This window comes from Felis catus, unplaced genomic scaffold (assembly GCF_018350175.1).
Source record: "Felis catus isolate Fca126 unplaced genomic scaffold, F.catus_Fca126_mat1.0 Un_scaffold_67, whole genome shotgun sequence".
In the NCBI taxonomy this organism is placed as follows: domain Eukaryota; kingdom Metazoa; phylum Chordata; class Mammalia; order Carnivora; family Felidae; genus Felis; species Felis catus.
In genome coordinates this window covers 17,880-42,180 of record NW_025408545.1, presented here as the reverse complement: position 1 = coordinate 42,180, position 24,301 = coordinate 17,880, and the positions used below count along the sequence as shown (strand labels likewise).

The 24,301-nt window shown below is 44.4% G+C and overlaps 1 long non-coding RNA gene across 15 annotated transcripts in view; it reads right to left on the bottom strand.

Annotated features, from left to right (window-relative positions):
- The window catches only part of LOC123383718, a 44,019-nt gene extending 24,502 nt beyond the window's left edge, over nt 1-19,517 (bottom strand). For 2 of the 15 annotated variants that reach the window (XR_006593768.1, XR_006593773.1), the window contains exon 1: nt 18,563-19,508. This is a non-coding gene — a long non-coding RNA (uncharacterized LOC123383718). Of the gene's footprint in view, nt 1-18,562 lie in introns of all 15 variants that reach the window. The other 13 variants (XR_006593770.1, XR_006593775.1, XR_006593779.1 and 10 more) reach the window with 12 other exon arrangements.
- Between the last annotated feature and the right edge of the window lie 4,784 nt (nt 19,518-24,301).

Below are 24,301 nucleotides of genomic sequence, written 5' to 3'. Positions count from 1 at the left end.
CTGCATAGGACATGTAATATACTATGTTCTTTTGAAGGACCGGTTGAAGATCCAGAGAGATTTCCAGGGGCCTACCCAACTAGTGGCCCATACAATTGTCTAGCCTTGGAACTCAAATACTAATCCTAATCGGCACCATCCATTGTTCCTTCAAATTAGACTTTCGGGGAAACAACTGCACTGCTCTGGTTTCAGTGCCTAGTGTCTCCTGGAACGTAACCCTAAACCATGCCTAAACCTAAACAGAACCCTCAACTGAATCCTAACACTATCTCAACCCTAAACCTACAGTTGAAAAGCACCGTCGCATGGGTCCTCAATTCAGTCCTAGAGGGAGATCACGAAACTAGAGTCGCTTACATCCTGCCGATGTCCCTGTAACAAACCATAACCCTAGTTAAGGCTCTCTACCCATGCGGACCCAATAACAAAGTCTGACAACACCACGCCCTGGGGTCCAGAAGTGGTGCAGGATCACTCGGCTTAGAACTTGGAACATCACCATGTCATTTCAAAAACCTGGCTGCAGCTGCCCGAGAATATTCCTGAGGCCTACCAGACCACTCTCCCATACAGTTGTCTGGATTAGAACCAAAAGACTAATCGTGACAGGCAACCGACCTTGGAACCTCACCTGAGCCCTTAGGGTAGACAACTGCAAAGCTGTGGGTTCAGCCCCTGCAATATCCTAGACCCTAATCCTAACTACTAACCCTAACCTAACCCAAACCCAAACCTTAATCCTAGACCTAAATCCTATCCCTAACCCAAACCATGGCGCTAATATACATTAACACCATCCACAACAATAATACAAACCCTAACCGAAACTCTGAACCCTAAACCCCAAATCCGAATCCAAATCCTAACTGTAACCATAAACTTAAACCCTAGACCTGAACACTAACGACTAACCCTAATCCCCAAATCATAAACACTAAACACTAACCCTAACCAAACACTGACCTGGACCATAACCCTAAAACCTAACCACTAACACGTAACCACAAAAACTTAACCCCTACCCCAAAACCTAAAACCTAAACTCTAAACAATAAAACCTAAATCCTAATCCCTATCCCCTGACCCTGACCCTAACCCTGAAGCTAATGCTGATACTAACACTAACACCTAAGCCCTACCCTAACCCTAAGCTACTCCCCAACCCTATCCCCTAAACCCTAAACCTAACCTTCACCGTAATCCCAACCCTTTAAATCTAACCATCTAATCTAACCCTAACCCTAACCCCGAAACCGCTAACCCTAACCCCTAACCCTAACCCCATGGACAGTCCTTCATCACCAGTCATGGGTATGAACCACCCCCCCATCCTCCACCTCCTCTATTTGGGTAGATAAACTGAAGTGGTTAGGGATTTCTAAAGCATATTCATCTACTTCGTGAAACACTTTGTGGGAAAAATGTAGAGATGGTTGTTAGGGCTTGGCAATTCAACTGCAAAACTGCCTGAGGACTTTGTAACATATCTCAAGTTTCTCAGGACATATGTTCAATGGACTGTATCATTTTCCCGTAATGAGGTCAGCTTTAGGTTTCTCCTGTCAACAAGAAAGAGGATTTTTACACAAAGACAGATGTATCGGGCGTACTGGTGCATATTTTACAGACACAATGTTTTGAGTTCTGTGAAAGATGAGATGCACCCCTAAGTGTAGGTGACTTAGGTGTCCTGTGTGAAATGGGGCACATGCATTATATGACATAGACCTTGTGGTCACCATGTTGAAAGCACCAGTGAAGGAGTGGGGGAAACTTGAATCACACAGGAATAGAAATTTGAGAAATTAGAGGACAGTAAGCAGAGTTTGAGGAAGTGCAGAGGGGAGGGTCCTGGGTTCAGTGAGATGCAGTTGCAGCCCATTCCTGACCACAGCCTGAGCAGGGAGCATGAGTTCCACACGGAGCTACTATGTGGGATCACTCTCAGTGCACAATGCAAGGTTCCTCTCCAAAATGTCATATTTGTCAAAGTGCACCCAGGTGATCATCTAAAAAGGTTGTTGTCTCCCTGCGTTGTCTGAAGGTTCTGGATATTTATGGGTGAAAAAATGCCCTGGATATATAGGAAATTTAACTTGGTCTTAAGGAAATGCTTGTCTGCATAAGTTCATATCCTTCAGTGAGACTAAAAGTGAAGACAGGATCTAGATCATCTGAGTGCCTGCATTGGCCTTTAGCCTGGGTAAACCTACAATTCAGGGATGCCCAGATGCCACCCCTGCTGGACCCCTGACATAACCTGACTACGGCTTTGCATCTATCTCCTTAAACTTCTCTCACAATATCCCGAGGGTTTCCCTGTGTTCCTGCTATCTCAGCCAGAATACCAATTCTCAGTGGGACCTACACAGAGCCTGAGATGGGTTATCTGTGAAAGAGGGGTAATATTTGTTTCTAAGGACATAATGAAAAGAAGACATTGAATACAGAATGCATCTGCACAATGTCTGGGAAATATCCACTCACCCTTCTCACAGTTTCAATTAAGATATCGCCACACAAATGATCATCAAAAAAAGATGGTCACAGAAGTTCATTAAACTAAGACGGTTAACGCCTCTGCCCAGGGATTGGGGATCGCCACTTTAAGGAAGACAATGGCACACTTATTGTATTAAGATTCAGGCCCTGCCAGACAAAGAAAGAAAAAGATAATTACGAGAATGTGTATATCAGAGTTCTACATCTGAGATCTGAAGACAATCATATTCCATTACATATAGACTCGCAGATGCATCCACACTAAAGTGTTCATCTGAGGCCACAGATTAAGTACCGAAGAGGGAATGCATGTAGGAAAACATAAGACCGTAGGGAAATAACCCCAAATCTCACTGCCTTATACGACAGCTATTTTGAAATTTGAAGAGGACTGTGTGAGGTGACAGAGTATGTTGATTATATATATCTTAAAAATGTGTCAGATTTGCCTGCATGCTTTCTCTGCTAACCCTGAGCTCTCCACTTTGTTTTTCTTAGTATCCCTTAATAGTACTTTCACTGTTCTGTCTCTGTTTCAGTGTTTGCTTCTAGGAAGACCTACTCTCACCCCCCATCGAATGTACACAGTGTGGTTCCTATACACACAGGTAACAAACTAGCAGAAGTTGCAGTGATGTAGGATAGTAGCAAGATCGCCTTTTTTGCAGAGGAGCCCGAGAGAGTTTTCTGGGGTGATGGTAACTTCCTATATCTAGATGCATGGGGTGCCTGCGCTCATTTATTTTAGAAATATTCACTGACTCCTGGTGCTTGGGGTCAGATAGACAGGTACCTGACCCTAGCATATGGCTGATTTGTAATGGTGGGTAAGGATCAGGGACCAGCAGTGACTGTGGGAGATGAGTGAGGAGGCCACACATGGAGTCAGATCCTCCCTCAGGATACCATGTCTCCACGGACAGCAACCTTGTGCAGGAGGTCTCTGAGGATCACATATTTCTTGATCAGTTTTGTGAAATGCATAATCCTACTCCAGATTTCTCACTGAGGGATGGACAGGGCAGAGGCCAGCAGCTGGAGGACACCCTGATTATGGCTGGAGTGAAACTGTGGGCCTGGGATATTGAGTCAGAGAAAGGGAAAGGCAGAAGATAGTGGCAAGGATTTTGAGAGATAAAGGGAAGAGGAGAGAAGGCAATGTTTTCTACTGACTTCACCCACATTTCTGTGTGAACAAAAGGAGATTCTTGTCTCGCAGGGAAGGGAAGAGGGCAGGCAAAAGACAGGGTGACCTTCTCAGCTCAAGTGCTCAGGATATCTGCCTTGCTCTTGAATACATATCATAGGAAGCCTGTGCATTCTGTCATAAGTGGAACTGCAGCTCATACCATTTAGTGAAAATTAAAGCGATGATGAAGACCTCATCATCAAAGTATTGCAATGAGAGTATGTGAACATACAGAGAGATGCAATAGAAGCAAAAGTCCAAAGGTAAACCGACTGCAAAACTTATGGGAATATAGACTATTGGAAAAGGAGATACCCCAATGCCAGCTTTCAGACACCTGGGCAATATGTGAAAACGTGGGGGAAAAAAAGTAGTCCTTACTTCAAAAGCAACATTAGCATTAGACACAAAGGGATCATGATGGAAGGTTTAGGGAGAAACCATATGATTTCATGGTGCTGTACCCATGGTCCTGTACCCTCAATCTCATCAAAGTATACCCTTTAACTTGAGGTTTGTTAGATGTAATTATACCCCATTAAAGAGAGTTTCAAAACATAAAATAATAGAAGCAAATGTGGGAAAGTTACTTTCCAATCCTGAAGTACATGTGTGATATGAGTCTGTCTTCTCATGTCTCAAAAATCCAAAATAATAAGACTTTTAAAAAATTAATAATAGCAAAGTAAGAGGACCCTGAGCTCACCCTGTCCCATGTTTTCAACTGCATAACATCCACATCCAAGTCCATGAACCAAAGAGCGATCCAAAGACTGGCAGAACAAACTCCACACCGAAGTAGAAAGAAGCTGCATCAGAAAGGTTAGGAATGTCAGAAAGGTGGAGGCTGTCTGCCTGCAGAAGGGGCAGAAAAAGTGAGCCCCACACCAGGGAGGTCATACAGGGAAGACTAATCTCCATAACATTGGGCATTAGAACTTAGAGGGGCTGAATGCCTTTGTGTTCATATACAGGAGCTTTGGAGGTCAAATGACCCAGCACTGGGAGATCCAGGAGGATTAGTGATAGCCAGATCCCTGTGTGTGTAGAGAGGCAATGTAAACATGGCATGTTGCACAATGCTGAGGGAAGAGGAGACAGATGTATTCATGCTGATTCCGGAGTGTGTTGGAGGACTTCTCCAACAACGAGGGAGCTCACAGGCACCATTATTCTCCCCCAGTCTGCACCTCACCCAGCTGTACATATCCATGCACCCTCATCTGTCTCACTAAGCCACATGTCCCCAGGCACAGACATGCTCTGTGCATATCCTCAAGCCCCTAGCTTCCACCGCTGGTCCACAGCCCCCAGCCAACAAAGAACATAGAGAAATCTGGCATAGGAATTGTAGCCCTGTGAAATTTTGCTAACACTCCTGCCCTGTGCCCAAGTTATCCAGCAGGCATACCACCCCACAGCTGGCCTGCCTGGGTCCCACTAAAACCAATGAGACGAAGCACAGCCCACAACAGCATGCAATCAATGCAGACACCTGCACTAAAAGGAAAAGTAACCCAGACACAACAGCAGGCTGTGAACAGTACCCATACGATAGCCTCCTGAAGGTCCAGGTCCTATAAATGGAGACGTGCACTGTTGAGTTCTCCAGGACCTCTTCTTCATAACGTTATTAGTTTCAAGAGCAGAAGGTACAGCTGACTTTCTTAACACAGATAAACAGAGACAGAGAAAAAGACAAAATGGACACACAGAGATGTTTTTCCACAATGAAAGACCTAGTGAAAGTCACAGCCAGAGATCTAAGCCAAAGAGATGTAGGTAACATACCTGATACAGATTTGAAAGCAATGATCATAAGGATACTCATTAGAGTTGTGAAATGAGTAGAAGAGTGAGACCCCTGACTAGAGATAAGAAATAGTACAGTAGACATTGAGGACACAGTAAAGGAGAGACACGCTTGCTGGAACTAACAAAGGGACGGAAGAAGCAGAGGAGCAAACCAGTGACCTCGAAGACTGAGTAATGGAAATGAATCACATTGAACCAAAGAGAGAGAACAGAATTCTGCAACGTGAGATGAGACTAAGGGAACTCAGTGACTGCAGCAGAGATAACAATATTGATATTGTAGGAGTCACAGAAGAAAGAGAAAAGGGGGCAGAAAATTTATTTGTGGAAACAATAGCTGAAAAATGCCCTAATTGGGGGAGGAAACAAACGTCCACATCCGGGAGGCTAGAGAATTCACATCGAAATGAACAAAATCAGGCCAACATCCAGACATATTGTAAGCAAACTTGCAAATTACAGTGACAATAAAGAAAAACTCTTAAATGCAGCAACACAAAGAGACCTTCACTTAGAAGGGAAGACCCATAAGGCTAGCTACCAGATTTCTGAACAGATACTTGGCAAGCGAGAAGCAAGTGACATCACATATTCAAAGTGCTGAATGGAAAAATTAGCAGCCAAGAATACTCTATCCAACAAGTCTATCATTCAGAATGGAAGTAGACACAGACTTTCCCAAACAAAAACTAAAGGTGTTTGTACCACTAAACCAGTCCTGCAAGAAATATGAAGAGGGACTCTTTGAGTGGAAAGGAGAGACCAAAAGTGACACTATAGAGGTAAAAGACACAAATCAAGTAAAACATGAATATTTTTGTAAAAAATAGTTAAGGAACTCACAGATATGGATTTGAAATATAATAACATCTACCAAAAACCTAGGGAGGAGAAAATAATGGGTTCCAAGGTAAATGACCATCAGCTTAATATAAACTGCTAAATGCAGAAGAGGTTATATACATAACCCAGCAGTAACCATATATCAGAATCCAGTCACAAATATGCTAAGAATAAAGATAAATAAATTAAAATACTTCACTAAAGAAAATAAGCAAAACATGAAAGACAGACAAGAAAGGATCGGAGAAAATCATTAGAAACCACAAGAAAACAGGTAATATAATGGCAATACATACATACATACATACATAGCAATCATTTCTTTGAAGGTAAATGGAATGAACGCTCCAATCTAGAGACATAGGGTGTAAGAACAGATGAAAAAAAAAACTAGAATAGCAATACTTGTATAGAAAAAATACACTTAAAACAAAGTACATAACAAGAGACAGAGGAGGACGTTATATAACAGTCAAGGGTACAGTCCAAAAGGAGATATAACAACTATAAATATATCCCACAATTAAGTGGGATTTATTCCCAAGCTGCAAGGGTGGTTCAGTATTTGCAAATCAATCAATGTGATACAATATAACAACAGGAGAAAGGACAAGAACCATATGATCAGGGCACCTGGGTGCCTCAATCCTTTAGCAGTCCGACATCAGCTCAGGACATGACCCCATGCCTCGTGAGTTCAAGTCCCACATCGGACTCTGTGCTGAAAGCTCAGAGCCAAGAGCCTCCATCGAACTCTGTGTTTCCCACTCTCTTTCTGCCCCTTCCCTGCTCACACTGTCTCTCTCAAAATTAATAAACGTTAAAAGAAAAGAACCATACGGTCATTTCAATACATGAAGAAAAAGCACTTGACATACTACAACATCCATTCATGATTAAAACCCCCCAAAGTAGGTTTACAGGGAACATACATCAATGCAATAAATGTTTTCTATGAAAACCCTGCAGCTATAATCAACCTTAATGGAGAAAATCTGAGAGCTTTTCCTATAAGGTCAGGGAAAACACAAGGATGTTTACTCTTACCACTTTTAATAAACATAGCATTGGAAGTCCAAGGTACAGCCGGCAGATAAACAAAACGAAACGAAACAAAACAACATAAAGTAAATTAAAGTAAAAGAAAAGAAAAGAAAAGAAAAAAAGAAAACAGAAAAAAGAAAAGAAAAGAAAAGAAAAGAAAAGAAAAGAAAAGAAAAGAAAAGAAAAGAAAAAACTAATCCAAATCTGGAAGTAGTGAATCTTTCACACTTTGCAGATTACATGACACTATATATAGAAAACCCTAAAGAGTCCACCCAATAACTGCTAGAAGTGATAAATGAATACAGCAATGTCACCGGATACAAAATCATTGTACAGAAATCTGTTGCATTTCTAGACAATAACGAAGCAGTAGAGAGAGAAATTAAGAAAACAGTCCCAGCTGGTGAGCGACCTATACTCTGAAAATTATAAAACAGTGATGAAAGAAATACAAGATGACACAAAAAAATGGAAGGATATTCCATACTCATGGATCGGAAGTACAAATTTCATGGAAATGTCTATACTTCCCACAGCAACTGACACAACTAATGCCATCGCCATCAAAATAGCAACAACATTTTTCATAGAACTAGAACGGTCCTAAAATTTGTACAGAACCACAAAAGACCCAAATCTTCAGAGTAAACAACCTTTATGTGAAGTGATAATTATGGATGGAACTATGCCTCTGGATCTTCTGCTCCAAAACACAGTAGTCAGCCTAAGCATTTGAACAAACATTAGACATATCCCAACCAAGGATCATTCTACAAAATGCATTCTACAAACGTACCCTCAAAACTTTGCAGATTATGAAAAATAAGGAAAAATCTAAAAATCGCCATGGCCAAGTGAAGCCGAAGGAGACAGGATGACTGTAATGTGCCAGCTGGGATGAGTCTGGGACAGAAGAGGTTAAAACTGAAGCAATCTGAATACAAATACAAAGTTAGTTAATAGTACCATATCTCTTTGGGATATTGATTGTGATCATGTATCAACTTAGAGGACATCAATAGTCAGAAAACACTCTGATGTATGTGGAGACTCAATAATATCTTCCCAATTTTTCTGGTAACTAGAAACCCACCACGATTGAAAAGATTATTAGTAATCATGGTTTTATGTTTTCAACACCTAATATTATATGACTAGTTCTAGTATTAGTTACTAGTGATGGCCATGTACCTATTCTTGTTGTTCTTACTATTGTGTAATTTAAATAATAACATTCATGGTACAGAAAACTCAATGCATGATATACACTTCATAGAAACATCCACTTTACATATTTTAAGGTAATAACATATGTAGACACCACTGTATTATGTGGTATGTAAATTAAGTGTTTTTCGGATCTGGAATGAACATGTCATTAAATGGCTTTCCATAAAGGCGGTTATCCTAGATAATGAATGATACTCAGATTTTACAGGATGTACTTCACATCATGCCTGAACAGTGTCCAAAAAAGAAAACATACGTACACACGGCCAGATGGATCATTGTGACTGGCTCACTTATTGTAAAGAATCCTTGCTTCAATATTTTCACGCATATTTTTTTAGCAGGAATACAAGAGACTGAAATATTTTCAAATCGAAGAGATGTTCAAAGCCTGGAAGAATGATAGGGTGTTCAAGGGGTTTCAGAAGGAAAAGATGTGACCATGAAGTGGCAGTCACAGGCAAGCAGGTTTCTCTCATCCACTTTGACAGGTTTTCATGAGGGGTTGTCCATCACAGCATGTGATCTGCAAAAGGGTAAGACCCAGAAGTACCAGAGGGAAAGACACGCTTTAGGAAGAGGTGACTTGGAAAGGGTGCTTCTGTGCCTAAGTAATGGCTCAGAAACCTGGCTGGGTGTCCCTCGGTCAAGATTTCAGGAGGCCAGCAGTAACCTAGACTCACAAAGATCTTAGTAACATACATCAATATAATTTAGAGTCACAAAAATCTTAGAGCCACAGAGTTGATCTCCATCTATGATTAGGAGATGGTCACAGATTTACAGGATATGATAATTGGGCCAGCAGTAGATGGCTAAAATATTACTTAGGGTTATGTTTTTAATAAAAAAATTGATGTGAAAAAATATGGGTTTGGAATGTAAAGAAAACTCACGGGACCATCATGGAGTTCCTTACGTTAAGGCCTCATGTCACTAACCCTAAATTCATTCCTGTAGGAATGTAACCTTTAACCAGTCAGCAATGAAATTCCTAGTCATTGCTGGAAATTTAACTGATAGACCCCTGCCATTCCCTCAAGGAGGAAATCTCGCCTAAATAAGGTATTCCATGCCACTAAATTTGTTTTAAGTTTATTTATTTTGAGAGAGAGACAGAGAAAGAGAGCACATGCAAGGGAGGGGCAGGAATAGAGGGAGAGAGAGAAGCCCATGACCACGAGGTCATGATCTGAGCCAGGATCAAGACTCGGACACTTAACCAAGCGATCCAGACCCCGAGAATGTGGAGTTTCAAAGGTTAGCAGGCTTGGCTGGGATACAGCCCTGAGGGCACTGGCCTAATCCTTGAGAGAAGGCAGCAAACTACTTACAGGCAGATGGCATGGAAACAGTGACCTGTACACCGCCTGGTGCAAACAGTGGGGCAATTATACACTCATCATGGAGAGCATCCCTGAGAGGCAGTGTTCACAACAAGGGGACAAAGGAGGTAGGACAGAGGAGGTGTATGGGACCATTTTCCTCCTCTTCCCCACAGCATAAACACAGAGCCATCTGCTGGAAACAATGTCATCCCCACACTGGCTGCCTAAGATGCTTACACCAACCCCACATTCCTGTGCTCTGGTGAGACTGGCCTTCTAGGTCAATCAGGCTTGCCTAAGTCCCAATGGAGGTTTCCCCTTCCCCAGAAGACCAGCGGAAGCTCATGACCACACCACCTCTCTTGACCAGACAGTTCTGCAGAGCTTCACTTCGAGTGGCAGTCATTTCAAGTCTCATTTAAGAAGCAGATCGGAGCTTACCTAGATAAAACTCAGCACATTCTGGCCAAGGACCATACATTGTCCATACAACTGGCCTGAAGGATAGTGCAGCCAGAACACAAAACAGTGTACGCAACACACACCACACATACTCCCTGATGTGTCAGGCCCTGGACACTAGATGACCTCCTTTTCATAAAGCCATTCATCTCACAGGCAGCCAACATAATGAGCGTTTGTAACACAGAGAAGGCAAAAACTCAGCCAAAATGCCAAGACAAGAGGAATGCATCCCAAATGAAAGAACAAGATAAGGTCATGGCCAGAGACATGGAAGGAACACTTCCAAACTCATTCTATGAGGCCAGCTTGGCCTTGAGTCCAAACTGGACAAAGATCCCACCAAAAAGGAAACTACAGACCAATTTCCCTGATGAACCTGGATGCAAAAATTCTCAACAAAAAGTAGCGAACCGGATCCAAGAATACATACAAATAATTATTCACCACAATGAATTGGATTTATTCCTGGGATGCACCACCAATTCAATATCTGCAAATCAACTGATGTGATACATCACATTGATAAAAGAAAGGATAACAAACATATGATCCTCTCAATAGATGCAGAAAGAGCATTTGACACAATGCAGCATCCTTTCTTGATGAAAAAAAAAGCACTCAAAAGGAAGGATAGAGAGGTCTTGTCTGAATATCAGTATGTCCAGATACGAAAGTCCCACAACTAATATCATCTTCAATGAGAAAAACTGAGAGCTTTCCCCCTAAGGTCAGGAACACGACTGGGATGTCCACTCTCACCACCGTTATTCCACAAACTGTTGGAACTCCTAACCTCAGCAAGCAGACAACAAAAGGAAATACAAGGCGTCCAAATTGGCAAGGAGGGTCAAACTTTCCCTCTTCGCAGACGTGATACTTTCCAAGGAAATCCAAAAGACTCCATGGAAAAACCGTTAGGACTGATACTGGAATTCAGGAAAGTCTCAGGATATAAAATCAATATACAGAAGTTGACTGCTTTTCTATACACCAATAATGAGACAGCAGAGAGAAATCAAGGATTGATGTACTTTACAACTGCACTGAAAACCATCAAATACCCAGGGGTAAACAAAACCAAAGAGGTAAAAGATCAGTACACTTAAAACAATAGAGGGGCGACTGGGTGGCTCAGTCGGTTAGTGCCGACTTCGGTTCAGGACATGATCCCGCATTTGTGGGTCTGAGTCCCGTGATGGGCACTGTGCTCACAGCTCGGAGCCTGGAGCCTGCTTCAGAGTCTGTGTCTCCCTCTCTTTCTCTTTCTGCCCCTCCCCTGCTCATGTACTCTCTCTTTCTCTCTCTCTCTCTCTCAAAAATGAACAAAGATAAAAAAAATAAAGGAACAAACCATACAACATCTATGAAAGAAATGGAAGAAACACAAAGAAACGGAAAAACCTTCCATGCTCATGGATGAGAAGAACAAATATTATTAAAATGTCAATACTACCCAAAGCAATCGACACATTCAATGCAATCCCTATCAAAATAACACCAGCATTCCTCACAGAACTAGAACAAACAACCCTAAAATTTGTAGGGAGCCAGAAAAGACCCCAAATCGCCAAAGTCATGTTGAAAAAGAAAACAAAGCTGGAGACATTAAAATCTGGACTTTATGGTGTATTAGAAAACCGCAATCATCAAGACAGTATGGCACGGGCACAAAAACGGACACAGACATCAATGGAACAGAATGGGGAACCCATAAATGGACCCTCAAACATATGGCCGAGTAATCTTTGATAACACTGGAAAGAATATCCAATGGAAAAACAAAAGTCTCTTCAGCAAATGGTACCGGGAAAACTGGACAGTGAGAAGATTGGACCTGGACTATGTTCTTAAACCACACACACAGACACACACACACACACACACACACACACACACACACAAACACACACACACCTCAAAATGGATGAAAGATATAAATGTAAGAAAGGGACCATCAAAATCCTAGAGGAGAAAACAGACAATCTACCTCCTTGATCCTGGCCACAACAACTTCTTGCTTGTCATGTCTCCAAAGCAAGGGCAATAAAAACAAAAATGAACTATTGGGACCTCAAGATAAAAAGCATCTGCACAGAAGAGGACATAGTCAGCAAAACTGAAAGGCCACTGAATGAAATGGGAGAAGATATTTGCAGGTGACATATCAGATAAAGGGTTAGTATCCAAAATCTGTAAAAAATTATCACACTCAACACCCAAAAACCAAATAATCCGGTGAAGAAATGGGCAAAAGACGTGAACAGACACTTTAAGAAAGATGACATCCAGATTGGTCACACATGAAAAGATACTCAATCTCACTTGTCATCACTGAAATACAAATCGAAACCACAATGAGATATCCCCTCACACCTATCAGAATGGCTAAAATTAACATCTCCGAAAAAGACAGATGTTGGCAAGGATGCAGAGAAAGGGAACGCTTTTGAAATGCTGGTGGGAATGCAAAGTGATGTAGACACTCTGGAAATAGTATGGAGATTTGTCAGAAAAACTAAAAATAGAACTACACTAGGCCCCAGCAATTGCACTACTACGTATTTATCCAAAGGATACACTAACGCTTAGTCCAAGTGGAACATGCACTGCATTGTTTATAGCAACATGATCAACAATAACTAAATTATGCAAAGAGCCCAAATGACCATTGACAGATGAATGGATAAAGAAGATGTGGTATATTCATACAATGGAATATTACTCCGCGGTAAAAAAGAATTAAATCTTGCTATTTGAAACAACATGGATGGAACCAGACTTGATTATGCTAAGCAAAATATGTTAGAGAAAGACACACATCATATGATTTCTCTCATCTGTGGAATTTAATACAACTGATGAACGTAGTGAAAGGAAAGCAAAAAAAAAGAAGATAAAAACAGAGAGGAAGTCAAACGATAAGAGACTCTGAAATACAGAGAAGAAACTCAGGGTTCCAGGAAGGTTACTGAATAGGGGTATGGGCTAAATGGGTGATGGGCATTACGGGCGCACTTGGGATGAGTATTGGGTATATTTTGTACTTGATGGATCTCTAAATTCTACTGCTGAAACTGTATTCCACTATAAAGTAACTAACGTGGGCTTAAATTTAAAAAAAGAAATATTAAAAAGAAGTAAAGAAATGTACTACCAGTCAAAAGAAAAGAATATTTCAATCGGGTTCTTTGAGTGGAAATCTAGGACTAAAAGTGTTACAGACAAGAAAGGATCAGAGAAAACATCAAGAAACAATGGCAAAACAACTAGTAGAATGGCACTCAATATATACCTATTAATAATCACTCTAAATGTACATGGACTAAATGCTCCAATCATAAGACATTGGATAGGGAGTCAGAATGGACAAAACAAACAAACAAACAAACAAACAAACAAAAACAACACCTATCTAGATGCTGCCTACAAAGCTTTATTTGGACTTAAGTCACCTTCAGATTTAAAGTGAGAGAATGAAGAAACATTTATTATGCCAATAATGTCAAAAGAAAGCCAGTAGCAATACTTATATCAGGCAAAATAACCTTTAAAACTGAGACTCTATTTTGGCACACTTTGGGTAAATACCTAATAGTGACATTTCATGAAGCCAGTATTTATAGCAGCATTATCAACAGTAGCCAAATTATAGAGAAAGCCCAAGTATCCATCAACTGATGAAGGTATACAGAAGTTGTCGTGTGTGTGTGTATGTATGTATACGCATATATACATATGTACATATGTATACGTTCATATATACAAACATGTGTATATACAAAGAAATATAACTCAACTTCAAGAAGAATGAAATCTTGCCATTTGCAATGATGTGGATGGAGCTAGCATGTATTATGCTAAGTGAAATATGTCAATCAGAGAAAGACAAATATATGATTTCACTCATGTGGAATTGAAGAAACAAAACAGATGAAAACACGGAAAGGGGGCAGGAAACGAGAAGAGTGGTAACAAACTACATGACTCTCTTAATGTTAGAGAAAAAAAAAACGAAGATTGATGGAGGGAAATAGGTCAGTGCTGGGCTAGATGTGGGATGAGTATTAAGGAGAGCACTTGTTGTGATGAGCACTGGGTATTGTATGTAAGGGATGAATCACCAAATTCTGCTCCCAAATACGAGAATGCACTGTATGTCAACTATGACTTAAATTAAAATAAATAAATAAATAAATAAATAAATAAATAAATAAATAAAGCTATAACAAGAGATGAAGACGGATGCTATCTCATACTAAAGGGGACAATGAAACAAGAATATCCAATGATTGTAAATTTTGATGCACCCAACATGCGATCACCAAGTATATAAAATATTTAACAACAACCATAAAGGAACTCATTTTTTATAATATAATGATAGTAGAGGACTTTAACACATCGCTCACATGAAAGGACAGAAGCTGTAAACAGAAAATCAACAAGGAAACAATGGCTTTGAATGACACACTGGACCAGATGGGTTTAACAGATATATTTAGAACACTCCATACTAAAATGGCAGAGTACATATTCTTTTCAAGCGCACATGGGACATTCTCCAGAATTGATCATATTCTAGGTCACATATCAGAAGAAGAACAGCAGAAGGAAGGAAGTAATAGAGATTCAGACAGAAATAAGGGATAGTCAAACCAAAAAGACACTAGACAAAATCAATGAAACCAGGGGCTGGTTCTTTGAAAACAGAAATCAACATGAAAACTTCTAGGCAGACTTTTCAGTAAGAAGAGAGAAAGGACTCCAATAAATAAAATCACAAATAAGAAAGGAGAAATAACAGTCCACACCACAAAAATACAGTTAGAAGTTAATATTATGAACAACTATATGCAACAAATTGGACACTCTGAGAAAAATGGACAAATTCCTAGAAACACACAAACTACCAAAACTGAAACAGGAAGATACGTATATTCTGAAAACAGAAAGAAATCAAATCAGTAATAAAAAAAAATCTCCCCCCAACACAAGAGTTCTGGGCCAGATGGTTTAACTGATGAATTCTACCACCCATTTAAGAAAGAGGTAATATGTATTCTCTTCAAATTATTACGAAAAATAAAAAAGAAGGACAACTTATAAATTCATCTTATGAGGCCATCATTACCCTGATACCAAAACGAGATGAAGCTTCCACTAAAACCGAAAAATGGCGGGGTGCCTGTGTGGCTCGGGCTGTTTACTGTCCAACTCTTAATTTCGGATTAGGACATTATCTTGCTGTGCGTGGGTTCGAGCCCCATGTTGGACCCTGCCATGACAGTGTGGGCCATGGCCAGGATTCTCTCTCTCCCTGTCTCTCTGCCCCTCCCTCACTTTTATGTACTCTATCTAGGGAAAGAAATAAGCATTTAAAAATATGTTTAAAAAATTTTTAAATAACACTGCAGCCCAATCGCCTGATGGCTATGTATGCCGAAATTCTTATTAAAATACCTTCAAATTAAAGTCAACAATACATTAATAGAATCATTTGCCATAATCAAGTGGGATATATTCCTAGGCTGCAAGGGTGGTTCCACATTCACAGATCAATCAACATGATGCACCACAGTAATAGAAGAAAGGATAAGAACAATACGATGCTTTCAACAGATGCAGAAAAACTATTTGACAAAATGTCACATCCATTCATGATAAAACCCCTCAGCAAAGTACATTGAGACTCAACCTACCTGCACATAATAAAGGTCATCTAGGAAAAACCCACAGCTCATCTCATCCTCAATGGGGAAAAATTGAAAAATTTTCCTCCAAGGTCAGGGACAAAACAGGAATGACCCGTCTCACCACTGTTTTTCCACATAGTATGGCAAACCCTAACCACAGCACTCAGACAACAAAAAGAAATAAGAGGCATCCAAATCGGCAAGGAAGAAGTAGCACTTTCACTATTTGGAACTGACATGATGTGTTCTATAAAAAACATGAAAGGTTCCCTTAAAAATTGCTAGAATTGATATATGAATTCCACAAGTCACAATATACAGAAATCAAGCTACATAGATGTATGGCATTTCTAACACAAATCATGAATTAACACAGAGAGAAAGTAAGGGATCAATCCCATTGACAGGCTCACAAATACCACAAGAAACCAGGAATAAACCTAACCAAAGAATTGAAAGACGTGTACTCTAAAGTCTATGAAACACTGATGAAAGAAATGGAAGAGGACACAAAGAAATGGAATACATTTCATGTTCATGGATGGGAAGCACAAAATACTGTTAAAATGTCTACACTTCTCAAAACAATCTACACATATAATGAAATCCCTATCACACTAACAAAAACATTTGTGACAGAACAAGAACAAATCATCTCAAAATTTGTATGGAATGACAAAAGTCCCCAAACAGCCAAAACAAACTTGAAGAAGAAAAGCAAAGCTGGAGACATCACAATTCCAGACTTCAGGTAATATTACAAAGCTGTACTGATCAGAACAGCATGGTACTGACAAAACAACAACAAAAAAACACAGAGGCATAGATCAATAGAATAGAAACGCAGAAATGAACTCACACCTATATGGTCAATTAATTCTCAACAAAGCAGGAAAGAACATCCAATGGAAAAAAAGATAGTCTTGGGACACAGGGGTGGCTCAGTCAACAAAGCGTGTGATTGTTAATTCAGCTCAAGTTATGATCTCAGGGCAGTGCAGAGCATGCGTGGGATTCTCTGTCTCCATTTCTCTCTGCCCCTCTTCTGCATGCTCTCTCTCAAAAATAAGTAAATAAACTTTAAAAAAGGCTCCTCAATATATGGTTTTGGGAAAACTGGACAGCATCCTGCAAAACAAAACAAAAACAACAATGGACCACTTTCTTACAACATACACAAAAATAAATCCAACATGGACAAAGACCTATATGTGAAACCGGAAACCATAAAAATCCCAGAGGATAACACGGGTAGTATCTTATTTGACATTGCCTGTGCAAATGTCTTTATAGATATATCTCTAGAGGTAAGGGAAACACAAGCAAAAATAATGAGACTTCATAAAAATTAAAACCTTCCGTCACCTAGGAAATAATCAACAAAACTAAAACACCTACAGAATGATATTTGCAAACGACATCAGATAAAGGGTTAGTGCCCAAAATATATACAGTTATACAGCACCCAAACAATGAGAAATCTGATTAAAAATGGGCAGAAGTCACGAATGGACATTTCCCGAAGGAAGACATATACCTGGCCAAGAGACACATGAAAAAATACTCAACAATACAGATCTTCAGGGAAATACAATTCGAAAGTACAATGAGATAACAAAGCACATCTGTCACAATGACGAAAATCAATGAAGGCTGAAACAGCAGGTGTTGCCAAGGAAGTGGGGAAAGAATAACCCTCTTGCACTGTGGGTAAGAACGCAAACTGGTGCAGCCAGTCTGGAAAACATTATGGAGATTTCTCAAAAAAAAAAAAAAACTGGAAATAGAAGTACCTTACGATCCAGCAATTTCACTACAAGGTATTTCCACAAAGAATACAAAATCTTCAAAGGGATACATGCACCATGATGTTTACACCAGCATTTTCTACAACAGCCAAATTACAGAAACTATCCAAGCATCCATCAACTGATGAATAAATTGAGATGTAGTCTATGGAATGTAATATTATTAGGCCGTAAAAACATGAAATCTTGTCATTTGCCATGAGCTGGATGGAGCGAGAGAATGTTATCCTGGGTGAAATAAGCCTTTCCGACAAAGACAAATGCCCAATGATTTCATTAACACATGGAAATAAAACAAAACAAAGCGGGGGGTGGGCAGTGACAAACAGACTCTAACTGGGAAACAAACTGAGGGCTTCCAGAACAAGGTGGGGAATGGGTGAAACAGCTGCTGGGGATTAATAAGTGCACCTGGGATGAGCACCAGATGACGTGTGGAAGGGTTGCTCTATATTTTACACCTGAAACTAATACTACACTGTATCTTCACTCACTGCAATTTAAATTAAAGATAACGTACGTTAATGACAGGTATCTACCAGGTTTTCTGTAATTTGCAATCACTTAATTAGGTTGGAAAAATAACCATGAAACTTTTTAAAAAGCATGTATGATGTGGGGGACAGTTTGTGCCCTTACCTTGGTCTCTGGTTCTAGCAGGACTCGGAAAGTGGGTCCCAGCTCATTCTTCTAGGAGTTGCCAAGACGAGCATTTCATGTATTCATGTCCTAACGGAATGCAGCTCCTGTTCTTCTGAATTTCTGTCGGGGTTTCTTCCCGGAAACAAGCCTGAATCTGGAACAAACCATCGACTGCATCGATGAGGTGATGTCGTGGGACTCCGCAATCCACAAGACCTTTAGTAAAATATGTCTTGTTCAAATACTGTCCAGGAAGGGGAGGAATGAAACATGGGAACAGCCCAGAAAATGCAAGGGTCTGTGCATCTCAGCAACTAGCTTGCCCAGGGAAGCCACCCAGCGCCCATTCCTCAGCACTCAGTACAATAAGACAAATTCTCTCTGGCGACTCAGGAGATGCCAAGTTGCTACAAAGCTCCCAAGATCTCCCCTGGGGCGGGCGGCACAACCTGCTGGAAATGCAGCTCTGCTCTCTGTACTCAGGCAGCGGCAGAGGCCCTGAGTACTCTGGGAGCAATCAAAGCCCTTCCTGCTCTCAGGTGCCCTGGGTCAGAAAAGCCGATGGTGCGCCTTCTGCTGGCCATCACTGCCTGGGCAGAGGAACCCGCCTCTCCGGGTCTGTGGTGCTCGAGCTCTCTCTGTTGGCCATCATGGGAATTTTTGCAATGTGCAAGGCCCTGGTCGCTCAGCTGAGACACTGAAGGTGCCTGGGCAACTAAACCTGTTGTCCACATTGGGAAAGGTTTTAATGACAGGGCCTGGGATACAAAGAAATCTTTTCCTCCTCCTTTCTTGTGACTGAAGAAAGAAACCGAATTTATTAACGTAATGACATCATTTGTAATGGTTTAATGCCACTGCACCCTCCAGTGAAGCCAGTGTCCGCGGAACTGCACCCTCCCGGGAACCCAGTGCCCAGGGCACTATAGCATCCAGTGAACAAAGTGCCTGCGGCACCGCAGCCTACCATGAACACAGTGCCCACGGCTCTGCAGCCTCCAGTGAAGCCAGTGCCTGCCTTACGGCATTCCCCATTGAACCTTTGGTCCGCAGCACTGCAGCCGCCAGTAAAGCCATTGCCCACAGCATTGCGGCCACAAGTGAAACCCGTGCCCACAGGACTGAAGCCTCCAGTTATCCCAGTGATCCGTGCACTGGAGTCTGCAGGGAACCCAGTACCCACAGCACTGCACCCTGCAGTGAACCCAGTTCCGACTGCACTGCAGGTTCCAAGGATCCCAGTGCCCATGGCACTTCAGCCTCCAGTGAACAAAGTGGCTGGGGCAATGCACCCTCCAGTGAAATCAGTGCCCGTGGCACTGCAGCCTGCAGTGAACCCAGGGCCTCTGGGTCTCTACCCTCCAGTAAAGCCAGTGTCCCTGACACTGCACCCTGCAGTGAACCCAGTGCCCACGGCACTATTCCACCCCGGGGAAAAAGTGCCTGCGACACTGCAGCCTGCTGTGAACCCAGTGCCCGCGGCTCTGCAGCCTCCATTGATGCCAGTGCACGCCGTACTGCACTCTGCAGTGAACCTTGGGTCTGCGGCACTTGAGCCACGAGTAAAGCCAGTGCCCGCGGCATTGCAGCCTCCAGTGAAACACGTGCCAACTGCACTGCAGCCTCCAGTTATCAAAGTGATCCGTGCACTACAGTCTGCATTGAACCCAGTGCCTACAGCACTGCACCCTGCAGTGAACCCAATTCTGACTGCACTGCAGGTTCCAGGGATCCCAGTGCATATGGCACTACAGCCTCCAGTGAACAAAGTGTCCGCGGCACAGCATCCTGCAGTGAACCCAGTGGCACAGCACTGCAGCCTGCAGTGAACCCAGTGCCTGCGTGTCTCTACACTCCAGTGAAGCCAGTGTCCTTGGCACTGCACGCTCCAATGAAGCCAGGGCCCGCGGAACTTTACCTTCCAGTGAACCAAGGATCCCCGCCAATGCAGGCTCCAGTGAAGCTTGTGCCCGCGACACTGCACCCTCCTGTGAACCAAGTGTCTGCGCCACTGCACCTTCCAGTGAACCCAGTGACCGCTGCAGTGGAGCCTCCAGTGAAGCCAGTGCCTGTGGCACTGCAGGCACCACTGAAACCAGTTCGTGCAGCACTGCAGACTGCAGTGAACGCAGTGCCCGCGGCACTGCAGCCTCCAGTGAACCCAGTGCCCAGGGCACTAGACCATCCAGTGAACCATGTGCCCATGTAACTGCAGACTGCTATGAACCCAGTGCTTGCAGCTCTGCAATCTCCATTGAAGCCAGTGCCTGCTGTACTGCACTCTCGAGTGAACACAGGGTCGCGGCACTGCAGCCCCCAGTAAAGCCAGTGCCCGCGGCATTGCAGCCCCCAGTGAAACACGTGCCAACTGCACTGCAGCCTCCAGTTGTCAAAGTGATCCATGCACTGCAGTCTGCAGTGAACCCAGTGCCCACATCACTGCACACTGCAGTGAACCAAGTTCTGACTGCACTGCAGGTTCCAGGGATCCCAGTGCATATGGCACTGCAGCCTCCAGTGAACAAAGTGTCCACGGCACTGCACCCTCCAAAGAACCCAGTGCACACGCCACGGCACCCTGCAGTGAACCCAGTGGCACAGCACTGCAGCCTGCAGTGCACTCAGTGCCTGCGGGTCTCTACACTCCAGTGAAGCCAGTGTCCTTGGCACTGCACGCTCCAGTGAAGCCAGTGCCCACGGAACTGCACCTTCCCGTGAACCAAGGGTCCCCGCCAATGCAGGCTCAATTGAAGCCAGTGCCCGCGGCACTGCACCTTACTGTGAACCAAGTGTCTATGCCACTGCACCTTCCAGTGAACCAAGTTCCCGCTGCACTGGAGCCTCCAGTGAACCCAGTGACCGCTGTAGTGGAGCGTCCAGTGAAGCCAGTGCCCGCAGCACTGCAGGCACCACTGAAAACAGTTCCCGTGGCACTGCAGCCTGCAGTGAACTCAGTTCCCACGGCACTGCAGCCTCCAGTGAACCCAGTGGCCAGGGCACTAGAACATCCTGTGAACAAAGTGCCCGCGCAACTGCAGCCTGCTATGAACCCGGTGCCCGCGGCTCTGCAACCTCTATTGAATCCAGTGCCTGCCGTACTGCACTCTCGAGTGAACCTAGGGTGCACGGCACTGCAGCCCCCAGTAAAGTCAGTGGCACGGCATTGCAGCATCCAGGGAAACCCCTGCCCACTGAACTGGAGCCTCCAGTTATCCCAGTGATCCGTTCACTGCAGTCTGCAGTGAACCCAGTGCCCACAGCACTGCACCCTGCAATGAACCCAGTTCCGAGTGCCCTACAGGTTCCAGGGATCCCAGTGCGCATGGCACTGCAGCCTCCAGTGAGCAAATGCCCACGGCAATGCACCCTCCAGGGAACCCATTGACCGCGACACTGCAGCCTGCAGTGAACCCAGGGCCTGCGGGTCTCTACCCTCCAGTGAAGCCAGTGAGCCGGGCACTGCACCCTCCAGTGAAGCCAGTGCCCACGGCACTACACCATCCCGTGAAAAAAGTGCCTGCGACACTGCAGCCTGCTATGAATCCAGTGCCCGCGGCTCTGCAGACTCCAATGAAGCCAGTGCCCGCCGTACTGCACTCTCCATTGAACCTTGGGTCCTCGGCACTGCAGCCGCCATTAAAGCCAGTGCCGGCGGCATTGTGGCCTCAAGTGAAACCCGTGCCCACAGCACTGCAGCCTCCAGATTTCCCAGTGAACCGTGCAATGACGTCTGCAGTGAACCCAGTGCCCACAGCACTGCACCCTGCAGTGAACCTAGTTCCGACTGCACTGCAGGTTCCAACTATCCCAGTGCCCATGGCACTTCAGCCTCCAGTGAACAAAGTGCCTGGGGCAATGCACCCTCCAGTGAACCCAGTGCCCGCGGCACTGCAGCCTGCAGTGAACCCAGGGCCTGCGGGATTCTACCCTCCAGTGAAGCCAGTGTCCCTGCCACTGCACCCTCCGGTGAACACACTGCCCATGGCACTACACCATCCAGTGAACAAAGTGCCCGCAGCACTGCACCATGCAGCGAACCCAATTCCCGCTTCTATGCAGCCTGCAGTGAACACAGTGCCTGCAGCACTGCAGCCTCCTGTGAACCCAGATCCCACGGCACTGGAGCCTCCAGTAAACACAGTTCCTGCAGCACTGCACCCGCCAGTGAATGCAGTGCATGCCGCACCGTAGCCTACTCGGTACCCAGTGCGCGCGGCACTGAACCATGCAGTGAAACCAGTTGCAGCTTGTATGCAGACTCCAGTGAACACATGGCTCGTAGCACTGCAGCCTCCAGTGAACCCAGATCTGGCGGCAATGCCCACTCAAGGGAACCCAATACCTGTGACACTGCCCCCTCCAGTGAACACAGTGTCCGTGGCACTGCACCCTCCAGTGAAGCCAGTGTCCATGGCTCTGCACCCTCCAGGGAACCCAGGGCCCAGGGCACTACAGCATCCAGTGAACAAAGTGCATGGGTCACTGCAACCTGCTATGAACCCAGTGCCCACGGCTCTGCAGCCTCCAGTGAATCCAGTGCATGCTGTACTGCATTCTTCATTGAACCTTCGGTCCGCAGCACTGCAGCCACCAGTAAAGCCATTGCCCACGGCATTGTGGCCACAAGTGAAACCCGTGCCCACAGCACTGCAGCCTCCAGTTATCCCAGTGATCCGTGCACTGGAGTCTGCAGTGAACCCAGTGCCCACAGCACTGCACCCTGCAGTGAACCCAGTTCTGACTACACTGCAGGTTCCAAGGATCCCAGTGCCCATGGAACTTCAACCTCCAGTGAACAAAGTGCCTGGGGCAATGCACCCTCCAGTGAACCTAGTGCCCGCGGCACTGCAGCCTGCAGGGAACCCAGTGGCACATCACTGCAGCCTGCAGTGCACCCAGTCCTGCGGGTCTCTACAATCGAGTGAAGCCAGTGTCCTTTGCACTGCACACTCCAGTGAAGCCAGGGACCGCGGAACTGCACCTTCTAGTGAACCAAGGGTCCCTGCCAATGCAGGCTCATATGAAGCCTGTGCCCGCGGCACTGCATCCCCCTGTGAACCACGTGTACGTGCCACTGCACCTTCCAGGGAAGCCAGTCCCCGCTGCACTGGAGCCTCCAGTGAAACCAGTACCCGTGGCACTGCAGGCACCACTGAAACCAGTTCCCACAGCACTGCACCCTGCAGTGAACCCAGTACCCGCGGCACTGTAGCCTCCAGTGAACCCAGTGCCCAGGGCACTAGACCATCCAGTGAACAACCTGCCCGCGCAACTGCAGCCTGCTATGAACCCAGTGCCCACTGTACTGCACTCTCGAGTGAACCTAGGGTGTGCGGCACGCAGCCCCCAGTAAAGCCAGTGCCCCCGGGATTGCAGCATCCAGGGAAATCCCTGCCCACTGAACTGGAGCCTCCAGTTATCCCAGTGATCCGTTCACTGCAGTCTACAGTGAACCCAGTACCCACAGCACTGCACCCTGTAGGGAATCCAGTTCCGGCTGCACTGCAGGTTCCAGGGATCCCAGGGCACATGGCACTGCAGCCTCCTTTGAACAAAGTGCCCCTGGCAATGCACCCTCCAATGAACCCATTGACCGGGGCACTGCAGCCTGAAGTGAACCCAGGGCCTGCGGGTCTCTACACTCCAATGAAGCCAGTGAGCCTGGCACTGCACACTCCAGTGAAGCCAGTGCCCATGGCACTACACCATCCTGTGAACAAAGTGCCTGCGACACTG